The sequence below is a fragment of the Phalacrocorax carbo genome, chromosome 11, assembly GCF_963921805.1.
Source record: "Phalacrocorax carbo chromosome 11, bPhaCar2.1, whole genome shotgun sequence".
Classification (NCBI taxonomy): domain Eukaryota; kingdom Metazoa; phylum Chordata; class Aves; order Suliformes; family Phalacrocoracidae; genus Phalacrocorax; species Phalacrocorax carbo.
The window spans coordinates 10795721-10807996 of record NC_087523.1 but is presented as its reverse complement, the minus strand read 5'-3'; the positions used below and the strand labels follow the sequence as shown (position 1 = coordinate 10807996).

At 47.4% G+C, this 12276-nt stretch overlaps 1 long non-coding RNA gene across 2 annotated transcripts; it reads left to right on the top strand.

Moving 5' to 3' along the window:
• Positions 1-1312: 1312 nt before the first annotated feature.
• LOC135315352 (uncharacterized) lies at positions 1313-11178 on the top strand. Of its 2 annotated transcripts, XR_010374807.1 has the most exons (3): positions 1313-1518; positions 4003-9170; positions 10910-11178. It is a non-coding gene; the product is annotated as an uncharacterized LOC135315352 (long non-coding RNA). The 2 variants fall into 2 exon arrangements; XR_010374806.1 differs by having other exon boundaries at positions 1313-9170.
• The last annotated feature ends 1098 nt before the right edge of the window (positions 11179-12276 follow it).

Here is a 12276-nt window from a genome sequence, read left to right as displayed (position 1 = left end):
CTTTACATTTTACACTGAGCGTTTTTAACAAGAGACTGGACTCGGCGTTGTTTTTATAGGAATGTGTGAAATGTTGTTAGCTGATGAAGCAGTGATGTACGAGTCCAATGCACTGAATAAAGAACTAACTTGTCAAATGTCACCTCCAGTTATTTCCCTTCCTTCAACAGGCTTTTGGCGCAAGTTCAGCCTCTCAGTGTGGCACTGCGGGGCACAGTACACGTGGCCACATGGGCTGCCGCCGTGGCGCGCTGGGGGAGGCCATGGTCCCTGTTCCTGCCCACCTGTGGGCAGCGGGGCGCTGGCCTGGCCGTGCAGGCAGTTGGCTGCTCCCAAAACTGGCTCCACAGCACAGCCGAAGCAGCGGGAGGTTTTCAGTAGGCATTTTGTAACATCTTTGCCATGATCTCTTTTGCCTTTAATGCTATCGGCAAAATTATCAGAGCAGCCCTGGCTCCGAGTATGTCCAAAGTGAAATGAATGCAAGCTGACTTCCCGGTTAATGAACTCGGGAGAAGACATCACCGCCCTCATGCAAATAATCCGGATGTCATGGAATAGGAACAAGGAACACTGTCACAAATGGCAATTTCCCTGATTTTGCACCTCCGCTATGAATATTGCCGGAAGACGGTAGTCTCGCTAAGAAAACCAGATCACTACTTAAACCAGGTTGCAAAGGGATGGGGCCGTTCAGTGCTGAAAGAACAGCTGAGTGTGCGGCATCCCCTCGGAGTTCGGAGCATGCTCTGATGCTATTCTCCAAATAGATGTTTTTGAGCAATCTGTACCTTGTGTTTTTTAAGTAGTCCTTAGATTACAGTTGAGGGCTTAATGGTAAAAGCTACATTTTTTTCCTAGCTTGATTCCCCCACAAGGCTGGGTGATTTTGCACGCGGCAAGAGATGAAACAGGCTTTGCACGGAAGGGCACTGAATTTATAAGGAACAAAAAAGCCTAACCATCATGCTAAAAACCTATTGGGAAAGGGCACAGAGTCAGTTCGCTCCAACAGGCGTAAAACACCCCTTTCTGCCGCGGTACCGAAACCACAGAATAACCGTCTCTAAAATTACGCCAGCTGCCGGGCGCAGAGCCCGGCCGCTCCTCGGGCAGGGGGCTGCGGGAGGCGGCTCAGCGCGCTTCTCCGAGCCGAGCCTGGGAGACGCGTGTGCCCCGCCGGGCCGCTCCGGGCGGTGCCGCGCGGTGCCCGGGCCGTGCGGCCGCCCCCGGCACGCAAGGCGGCAGCAGCCGGCTGCGGGCCGAGCCCGCCGGGGCGGCTGCTCGCGGCGGCGGCCGCTGCCAAGGGGCGGCTGCGCCACCTGGAAAACATCTTCGCTCTGTTTCGGGCCAGCCAAAGCCGTCTCCAGAAGAGCACCTCCGATGCTGTCTGGGAAGTTTAGAACTGTGGGAGCGACGGTACAGGGCCAGAAGAGAGTCCCCGTAGCGCATCCCGGGCGGGGACACGAGCACATGCGTGTGGCCCCAGCCAGAAACTGCACTGAACCCACAGTACCGGTGATTTCTGTCTTTAGCCGCTTGTATCGTTGTGTTTAACAGCATTTGGTGGGGGTTTTCTTCCACTATTGCTTTTTGCTGTTTGCTTGCTCTCTAGGCTATGCCTCCAAAGGCCAGTATTACAAGTGAATATTCATTCCTTTACATCCTTTGCAGCTTACAGACCCGTGCTGTGTTCTCCCTTGTCACCTCCTTTCTAGGAGGAGAGCTTCAGTGTGTCTAGTGGTCCACTGCCTGGAAGCTGATCCATCCCTTTGGTGGCCTTTGTACCTTTTCTAGCTCCACTGTATCTGCCCGAGACAGCAGGGCTGAAGCAGATGTGATATTTGAGATGGATTTATAGGGAGGCTCTGCTTTGTTTTCTGTTCCTCTCCTAATAATTCTTAACATTCCTGTTGCTTTTTAACCCAGAATAGCCACTTGGAGTAGGAAATGGTAAAGGCACATTTATATTGGTTTAATGAAACAGCTTCCCAAGAAACATTTTCTGAAGGAGCTGGTCTCACAGCCCATGTATTGGTGGTAGAGAGGACGCCTGGAAAGGCTGGCTGCAAGAGGACATGCCCAAGGGTCCGACTTTCCCATCTAAGCACTAGCACTGACTTTAGGTATTTTCTTAGCTGTTCATGGCATGGCTTTTTTGCTGCTAAAAGCTACCTTTAATGAGCTTAACAGATAGGGGGTAAAAGGCCAGTTTTCCCTGTGAATTTTCCCGTGTGTCAGTTCTTGCCAATTTTAGTGTCGTATGACCAGGAGGAAATGCGCATCAGTTTACTCCCCAGTATTTTGGGGCACATATATTGCCAAGCTAGCACAGGGCAGGGTCCCAAAGTGGTGCCCCAGGAGCAGCATGGCAGTAGGGGTCTCAAGAATAAAAATGTGTGGTTTGGAGCAGACCTGTTGGTCAAATCCATCCTGGTAACAAAGCAGCAGTCAAGGCATCGCACTCGGGGTCTGGCAGTCTCTCCCACATTGCATGGGGGTCCTTGTGCTGGCATTTGTCAGACTGGCTGCAAAACGGAGTCAGGCAGGACATGAACTTGCTGCCCGGACTGGAAGGTGCAGGGGGAAGCATTGGTGGAGGTGGAGCCTGCAGTCAGCAGCAGGGCTTGTTATTTTTTAGGGGTTCTTGGAGGGATTCAGACAGCCAGAAACCACAGGCAAAATATTTAAAGAGAAACGTGAGATCCAAAGAGCATCTTGAGCACTGCAGTGCCCTCAGGGGCTGGCATAAACTGAGCTACAAGAAGAGCATTTGCCAGGCAGCAACCCAGTAGAAAAGAGAGTCACAACAAACCGGGAAAAGACACACAAACCCCTAGACTGAAATGTGAGGGGTGCCCCAAACTGGACCCCAGAGAGCAAAACAACCTGGAGGGGCAAAACAGCCTGTGGAAGGTCAAATGGTATTTTATCAACTAACTTATTTCCAGACATCTCATATCAATTCTGAACAAACCAGCATGCTACCCCAGCACAGCGCCGGGTGAGAAAGGGATGTAGGAAAGTGCTATAAACCTGAACGATTTACCGCAACTTTCTAGAGGACCAGAAAACTAACAGCGTCCACCCAGACAGCACTGGGCAATCCCAGCCCCTCCAGCTGAGGTGTTGCAATGGGCAGGATGCCCTGCTTTCACTGCTAGCCCTGCTCCAAGCCAGCATTAATTTAGTCAGGAACCTATGCTCTGCACTAGGTGCAGAAACTTGGCTCTGCTTTGTACCCTGGAAAAGGGGTAGCTTCTTCCAGAGTTCAGCTAATGGGCCTTTAACTTCCATTTGCAAGACAGAGTTATTTTTCCCAATTGCAAGTTTAATTTGCTGAAGTCTTACTCTTCATCTGCATCAACTCTGACCACTTTTATAGGCAACATAAAGTGATAAAATGTGGAGGCAAGAGGAACAGAAAAATCAGATTTGGGCTTTATCCACTCAAGATCAGAAGTATAGGATTTAGTATTAAGCCATGTCCTAAAGCAGATCCTTCCTAGCTATGTCAGGACTGCTGCCAGCCCTCATGATTTCACTGAAAGTCCTGTGATGTTTAATGCTGCAGTTAAAACCCCAGTTCCTGGAGGCAGGTCAGGAGGTGAAAATCTCAGCTTCCCTGTATTAAAAAGTCAATTTGCAATGCTGTGGCTGTGCGGGGAAGACCGTGACTTGAGATTAACTTCAAAGCTCCCCAGATGCCAAAAACACAAGGAACCTCTTAATTATTTTTTCTGGAATGTCATGTTTCTAAGTCAACCTCATGACGTTTGGAGCTTGACTCATGACTGAAACGCTCAGAGCACACTGATGGGCCAGAATTAATCCACAGACATGTCTCATTGTGAGTGGGAATCTCTGTGCCACCGCCACCATTTGGAGACCTTTGTGCCCGCATCAGCCGTTGTGGCAGCACTTTGTTGCACTGTGGTAATAGCTACAGCTTGTTGCAAAAGCACATATGTCTGAGAAACATGAGATTTGCTCTTTCCGTAGGTGAAGGCTGGAGAAGAGGATGTTCATCTCTAAATCGCACCAGGCTGCACCTATTAACCCTCCTCTTGCAGGGCTCCAGAAGGAAGATGACAGGGTGAGGCTTCCCACCCTGTGCCCTCAGATGGCAATGGCACTGTCACTCTCCAGCCCCTGGAGGCTGAGGATGTCCCTGTCCCTGGCCGTGGATTGAGGAGGTGTACCATGGGGTGAAGATGGAGTGTGGATACTGGCAGGACCCTGGCTGGGGTGGGAAGTGAAACCAAGCACCGAAGAGGAAGGGAGGCTGCTTTATGTTGCCTGTGAGTTTATTTGCAGCTGGTAATGTCTCCCCCAGCTGCTCCAGGAGCAGAGCTTCTTGTCATTCTTGTCAGGAGCATTCATAAACCTCATGGAGCCTACTATGTTATTAGCAATGCCAGGAACAGGTGAAGCTCTGCACATATTTTGTCCTCCCAGTGACTGTCATTGGAGAAATAAGGGGCTGCCAGAGCCAAGGAGTCTGGCAACCCACAGGCACCCACAGGACCTGAGGCAGGCAGGCTCTCCCTCCGCTTCTGCTGCGGGGCATCCAACACCGCCTACTCTGAAGACCCTTCCTAGCTTCCAGCCAAAATGAGTCCGTGGCCATCTCAGCCTGTTCCTGAGTCAGCCTTATCCCCTGCTGAAATGGCTTTCCCCTCCCCACTGTCCTGTGTCCCCTCAGGAGTATACATAGGCAGAAGTCCCTTCCCGGCCTGCATTTTGCTGAGCACTTTCAGTTGTCTCTTTCAGCACAGTTGTCCCAGCCCTATTAAAAGCCCCTCTCAAAGCCCACAAATGGAAAATTCCCAATCCTAACATCCTGTTCTCAAACACACGGTAGCTGAGTAAGTTGTCTTAAGTATGAGATATGAGGAAGGCTATAGCTGTAGGTGGACAGTCCTTCAGTTTCTGAATTTTTCGTAGCTTCATGCAAAAAACCCACCCCATGGATGCTCTGGCAGAGCACCGAGAGCTTAACTCACGGAGCGGCGCTCCCGCTGCCATACGTGAGCCTCACATCTCTTCTGTGTCATACCACGGAGCACGGCTCTGCTGGGGAGCACAACCACATAATACTACCAGTTGAGAGAGCAATATTTAATACCAGCCACTTTTGCACCACACTAAGTAAGCCTTGCTAAGGAGGTATCTGCAGGAGCTCCTGGGTTTCACCCTTCCCCTGGGCCTGCAGAGAGCACAAATCCTAAATTCAGATTTTCCCCCTGCCCTAGACCCAGCACAATGATTCATCTGTGCATTTGCTTAAAGGATTTCACTGTCAACCAATCCAAGGTTTCTTTGATGACCACAGTTAATTTTGGTATGCAGAAAATGCTTGGGTGAAGACAGGAATCTAGCTGCACTTTCAGTGTCTGCAAGCTGCCTGCTATATATTAACAACTGACTAAACAGCTCTCGCCGGTTGAGTCCCAGTTTCCATCACTATAGTTTTGTAGTTACAACACTTCTGCAATATGGAAAATAATTTGTGAAAAACCTCACCTGAGGAAGGACTGGGCCGAAACATCCTTAGAGGTCTGGGTCTTCTCTAATAACTGTGGGTATGCAGGAGCCTGTGGGTTTCTTTGCCCACATAGACTCAGGCTGGGGAAGAAAATATAGTCTGATGTGCAACAAGCCTTGGCTGTAGGGTATGTGGCATGGCTGAAGGTTTTCTCCCTGTACGAAAGACTGAGGTCAAATATCTTTATTTGCATATTAGTGGTGATGGAAGTTGCTTGTATGCAATGAAGAGAGAGCACAGTCCCAACTGCTAGAGACTAGAACAAGACTGATTTACTTTTTTTTTGCATAAGCCTATAAATTGTCCAGAACTCGCTCCTTTTTCTGAGAAACTGCTATCATCTGCAAAAAATTTTACTAACTCCACCTCAGCATGAGAATGGTGCAGAGGAGGCAGATTCCTCAGGAATCTTGGTTCCTGGAGAAAAAAAAACAACAGCCTTTTAAGAGTTCACCAGCTCTACACAAGAGGAAAAACCATACGTTTGTTCCCCTGTTTGATTGTGATGAAAAGGGAAAGGACCATCAGGGAAGTACCTCAGCATCAAACAGCTGAGAAGGGTCGGGGGAGATGGAGAGACTGCAAGAGGAAGCAAAAAGAATAAAAAGCCCTGTGGAAACTGCAGAGATCTCTTTTGCTCAAGGAGGGACCCTCCAGCTGCTTGCACAAAGCTCCCCTCTGTTGCCTATCTGTGCTCCCTGATCATCTTCTCCAAGGCTAGGAAACACTGGCAGCAGGAAGGAAGCTGGTGAGACGGAGGCATTTTGCACCCCACCACAGCCATGAAATGCTGGCGGGTGCATCTAAGCGTTAGCAAGTGCCAAAGATACCCTTTTTTCCAGGGTCTCCTTGGGCAGGGGGTCCCTAGCACTGCCCAGGGATTTGGATGACCAGCGCCCTGCTTGCTGCAGCTTGTGGCTGCAATCCCTGCTAAGCAACCCGAGTGGGGAAAAAAGGAGCGTTTTGGCTTGTTATGTTTCTACAGCAATCCAAAAACACACCAACAGCCCCAGGTATGGCTATGCTGGTCTGATTCTGGAGTTGACCTGGATTTACTGACGGACATGCAGAGCCTCGTTGGGTGCAATGGATCAAATGTTGCATTTAGAAGCACTTTGATTCATGCTATTAAATGTGCCTGGTCACAAATCTATGACGCAAATGAACACCACAGCACTTCTGGAAGGAAAAGGGACTTTTGTGTACTGCATACAAGATGTTCTGGTGATGTGTTTATATCAGCTTCAGCAGTGTTCATGAAAACAGACAATAACTGCAGCACTTTTAAAGCAGGGCGATAACAGCATATAGCCACAAACAGAATGTGAAAATGCAGTTTCAATGGAAATAGCAATTTCCATACTGCACCTAGCTTTAATGCAAGGTTTTATCTTCTAATTAGGTCCCTGATCACATCTTTCTACGTGTGGTTGTCTTTGCTTGAAAATAGGCTAGGTGATACAGATCATATGTATTTAGAGAAGTGCATTTTTGTATCCATTTCAAATTACAGGCTGGTTCTCTGCTGAGGTGCTCTCTTACTATGGCCAGCCACAAAATATTCAAAAAGTCATGAATTGAGGGCGAACTGGTATACTGATGGGGTAGGTAGGATTTCTCCAGGCAGTCATGCAGAGCCTAGGCAGGGCTAGAGCAGAGTTTTTCCTCTCTCTGAGCCATCCTGCCACAGCTTGTGTTAGAAATGAGCTCTGCACAGACCATGGCACGCACACAGACCATAGCGCAGGCAGCTGCTGGCCACACTTCGTCTCCTTTAAACTAGCTTCCCACCTTCTCCTTTGCTCTCGATCTGTCCCCATGTATGCTGTGAAGACCATGACCTCTTTAGCTGCTTTGCAGCAACTCCTCCGTCTGGGCAGAGTGCAGTCCCTGCTCCGGCACAGTGCTTGCTGTTTCCTGGCAAAGGCAGAATCAAGCTCATAATATAAAAGCACCTGTGGCTGCTGCCCACCCTGGACTTGTCAGGCCCATGGTCCAGCAGCCTGACTGCTGCCACGGAGGCCTTTACTGTACTGGAGCTGCCAGAGCCCAGCTCCATCCCCGATCCATGTGCAGAAAACCCTTGCAGAAGTCTCAAGTCCAGCACTCTCTCCATCTAACCAGAAATCTTTGGTATATTTACCTGAGTGCTGATTTATAGCTGGGTAATTTCCTGCTCATCTGGGCTACTGAGGACTTTGTCTACCTCAGGACCAGGGGCAGATCCTCTGTTATCTCAGCTGCTGGCATCCTGCTCTGCTCAGCCACGCACGTTGGCAACCTCCAACCACCACAGAAAGCTGGAGGGAAGTAGAGCTGAGAAAGAGCCCGGAGCTGCTAGAAGCCAGCTCATAGTCATTCATGATTCCCAAAGATGTTTCCATCAGAGACAGTCGGCTGGGTGATGGAAGGGCTGTGGGAGGTTACTGCATCCCAGACCTACACCACTTGATAACTTGCAATAAACTGCCAACAAAATAGTATTTTTCCTTGAATGCTGTCACGTGGGTCTCTAGCAGCAGCTAAAGCAGCTGTCATCTACATATAAAATCCTGACAGATGACAGTTAGAACCAGGAGAGGGAATTCTGGATTTCATTCAAATATTAAAACTGGTCATTTTGGTGGCAAAGATGGACAAATTACTTTTTCAGCTGTTCAGGTGAACCTTCCCCTATCTCTTAAGGAGAACCAGAAATGTTTTCATGAAAATGCTGTGTTTCATCAAGAAGCTGTCACTGCTGTGAATACAGGAGGTAAACATATTTACAGGGGTTATTTATTACATACCAGTGTCCTGACAAGATAGGGGATATTCAGCCTTTTTTCCAGGTTCTTTTGTATACATTAAATCAAGTCCTAGAACCACGCAACAATTTATGGGCTCCTTTCCACATCGTATCAGTCTCTGCAGGTGCCATTATAACAGGTCTCCCTTCCAAGAGCTGCTATTGTCTGTACCTGTCTGTCCTCTCCTTCCTGACAGCTGCTGGGAACTGTAAGCTGTAACTCTGCATGTGGTGAAGGAAAATCTTTAAAAGCTTTTCAAAGAATATTCAGCAAATTATAGGAGTTAACATGATTTGTATGCCAGGGTCAGATGGGCTGAAAGAGGCCCTGCTTGGAGGTGCTGCATCATTTTGCAGTAGCAATTAATTTCATCCTGCCCAAACTTGGATGAACATCTTGGGTAGTGTAAAAATGATAAAAGATTCTGCCCACAGCTAGTTAAACCTTGCATTTTCCACAATTCAGACCTGAACATGTGCTGCTGAGTACTGGCTGGCCCTTGGCCAAGCTGCTGCATTGCCACACTGCAGTGAGGGTCTCCCCTAGAGCAGGGGAAGGATAGGGGACACCACTGAGGGTAGGCTGCAGGGCCAAGGATTGTAGCTCATCTGCCATCCCCCACTTCTGCACATCTGGGTGACACATCACATTTACAGCACCACAGCCACCTGTCCCTGTGCCTGGTGCTCCTCAGGGTTGTTTATGCTGGTGGATGAGCAGCACATTCAACTCCTTTGTCTAAAGGCAGATTAAGAGACATCCAAGGGGAGTCCTGTCCATCACCCGGCTAGCAGCAGATCTGCGAAGGACTATGCAACTATGCAGAGGAGCAGGTAAAAAGGGGTGTGAAGAACATATTTTGGGCCAGGCACTTTAATTTTAAACTGTTTTTTGCTCTGCATTCCTCTAAGCCCTGCAAAAGCCCTGATGACTCTCTGCTTTTCTACTAGCATTTTTTAAAGATGTTAAAATAGGTGTGACCATAAGCCCAGAGGTACATACAATAAGAACTTTGCTTGTGTCAAGGTTTCAGGAGTAGATCCAATTTTTGTGGCATTTTAGCCATATTTAAACAAAAACTTTTCTAAATATCAGCTGGTCAATGAATTCTCTTTGGTTTAGTCTTGCTGAGTTGGATTGATCATGTTCACTAAGCTATAGAAGTTTTCGGTAAGGTTTTTCTTTCCCCCCACCTTTTTTTTTTTTTTAATCAGCATTCCCGTTCCCAGAAATGGCTGGCTGCTTTTTAAAACGATTGACAAAGTAAAACCCACACAGTGCCAGAGAACTAAAAGATAGTTCCACATGTTATTTTGCTCAATTTGCTAAATCACATTAGCACAGTCAATAAATTTCTACTGCCTACCTTAAAAAGTTACAACATCTCAGCCCTTTGTGTTGTTCGCTTGCTTTTTTTTGTAAGACAGAGACCATCTAGAGATCAATTGTGCACAATGCTACCCTTCACTGGACTTGATGCCACCTTTGCACTGAATGGTTCAACAAGTATGTGCTAAATGTTATCATAAAGGCTGAATTGTAAAGTGGTGAAATCATCTGAAAGTGCACCAGGCCTAAGAAGCACAACACAGTTCATGTCCATTAGAGCAGACTCAGTCACAAAAAGTCTCTTGATATTTGCCAAGAAAAATCTGTTATTTTCCAGCTAACAGAAAGGCTGAAAACTGAAAGCAAAGGATATTGTTCGTCATAAGTTCCTGTCCCTTTTCTTGAATGTTCTTTGTTCCACCCAAGCCCAAACTCTACATAAGAATTAAAGCAAATGTGATGAAAAGATTTTTCAGGCTTTTGAAAAAGAAATACCCATTAAGGCCAAAGACCCTCCCTTCTTCTTCAGAGGTCCAGGGCTATCGGGTGCGTCGGGTGCTGCAGGGCTTGGGTGACCAGCCTCTCCCCAAAATGTCCCCTACCGCTTTTCCCAGAGCCACAGTCAGCAGCCAGCTTTGCTGCTGGGTCTCGTCTTCCTCAGAAGCGCAATTCATTGTCAAGTAACAGCCCTGTGTATGCAGCAAAATAGTTTGTCATCTCTTTTCAGATAATTTTCTATCTTCTGCTGCCACTGTGTGCTGTATTGGCAAGTGCAATGCATTCATTCACTTTACCCCGATAAACATATCAGCAGATTTGAGAAAGCGAATTTGTTTCGGCTCTGCCAAAACCAACCGATGCATGCCTGTGTTTTCCTTTCAACACAGAAGTGTAATTTGCTGGGATTTGCCAACAGTTACTGAGCCTGATTTTGGTCCCCATTCGGATTCTGTGTATTTTTGGATTTAGAATTTAATGGTAACATTTGATCAGCTTTGAATGTTTTTAGCTAAGAAATATCTTATATTATCTATTAGAAGCAGACCATTCATTTCTCGTAATTACCGCCCAAACAAACATGTGTTTTGCAGCACCTACATTGTAAATTTTACTGTGTAACAAAGCCTTTAAGATCCACATTGTGTGTCTAAGAGTCTACACAAAACTGCCTTTTATCTGTGCCTTATCTTTTACAGCTAATCCAGAATAAAAACTGCTGCTCTCTATGTTGCACTGCTTACAGACTGAGCGCCCTTCTCCTGCCCTCCCCTGCCAGCACAAACTGCCTGCACGACCCAGACCTGTCACCGCTGCAGTGAGAGCAAGAGATGTTCTCTCCCCAGACATGGCCTGGAAATGATCATCTAAGAGCCCTACTCCTCCTGCCTTGCACCAGCCCAAATCAGATCAGAACTGCACACTGCCAATATAATAACCAGACAGAGACATCTTCTGCTTTGTTCGGTAATAAGATGTACCCAAGGGACTAATAAAGCATGGTTTGGACACTAATTGCTTAGCAGCCTTGTTTGCCTTCAGATACCTTATTACAACAGTTGCATGAGTTTATTTGTTTCATCTAATCAATGGAAGGAAGTTGGTTAGCAGCCAGGTCTGCCAGGAGTGGTTTCAGTCCCTGTAGCACCCCCCGGGGCAGGAAATAATGCACAAACTGCAGGGCTCTGTCTTGTCCTGACTCTGTTGCAAAGCACCTCTCCTGGCTTGCAGATGGCATCTGGGACCCGTGGAGCTACAGCTTAAAGCACGGGATCCGCTAGGCAGAGCTTGGCCCTTTGCCACAAGGAAGATGACATCTAATCGATCAGGTAGTGCTCAGGGTCACCCTCGGAGTCCCACAGTCTGCAGCTACATGAATAGTTAGGCTTGAAAAAGGGAACGTGTCATGAATGATAAGGAAAGTCTGCATGAGTGGAGATGCACAATATTAAATGCATCATTAGCGTGGAAGCTTTGTTTAAAGCCAGTAAGTCTTCCCCTAAACAGAAAGACTGGAAAGGTTGAAATGTCAAATTCCTGTGGAGGAGAAACTCTAACTTTCCTAACTCTGCCCGTTATCTCTGTGCAAACTGCAGCACAGTCTCTTTCTACCATGCAACGCTCTGGTTTCCCAACACATGTGGATCATCATGTTTGAGGTTTCAGGAGGCAGAGCCATTTGGGCTTGCTGCTCTGCCTCGTGATCACCACAAAATAAAGCAGACTCAGTGTAGTTCTCCAGACGGCATGTTCCTTCTGAAGTCCATGTCGTGAAAACGCTTATTAAGGATGACTTCACACCAAACCCAGGCAACTAACCACTTGGAATTAGACAGTGTGCTCCCTTCCCCCATGCCATTCACTTCTGGGCAAGACCAAATAAATTCCATTGCTTTAATTCCAGACCAGCAGTCCTCCAGGGAGGCAGCTCCATGTATGTACAGCCTCTTGAAGATTTTGGCCATGCCATGTGCATCTCTTTCAAATGTATGGTTTTAGATGCTGTATTAATGACACTTATCATTTTTCTGCTGCTGCAAACTACTGAATAATTTTCAGCTGACATATTCTACAGAAGGTGAGTAGGAAAGAGTTAATCTCCTACGGCAAATA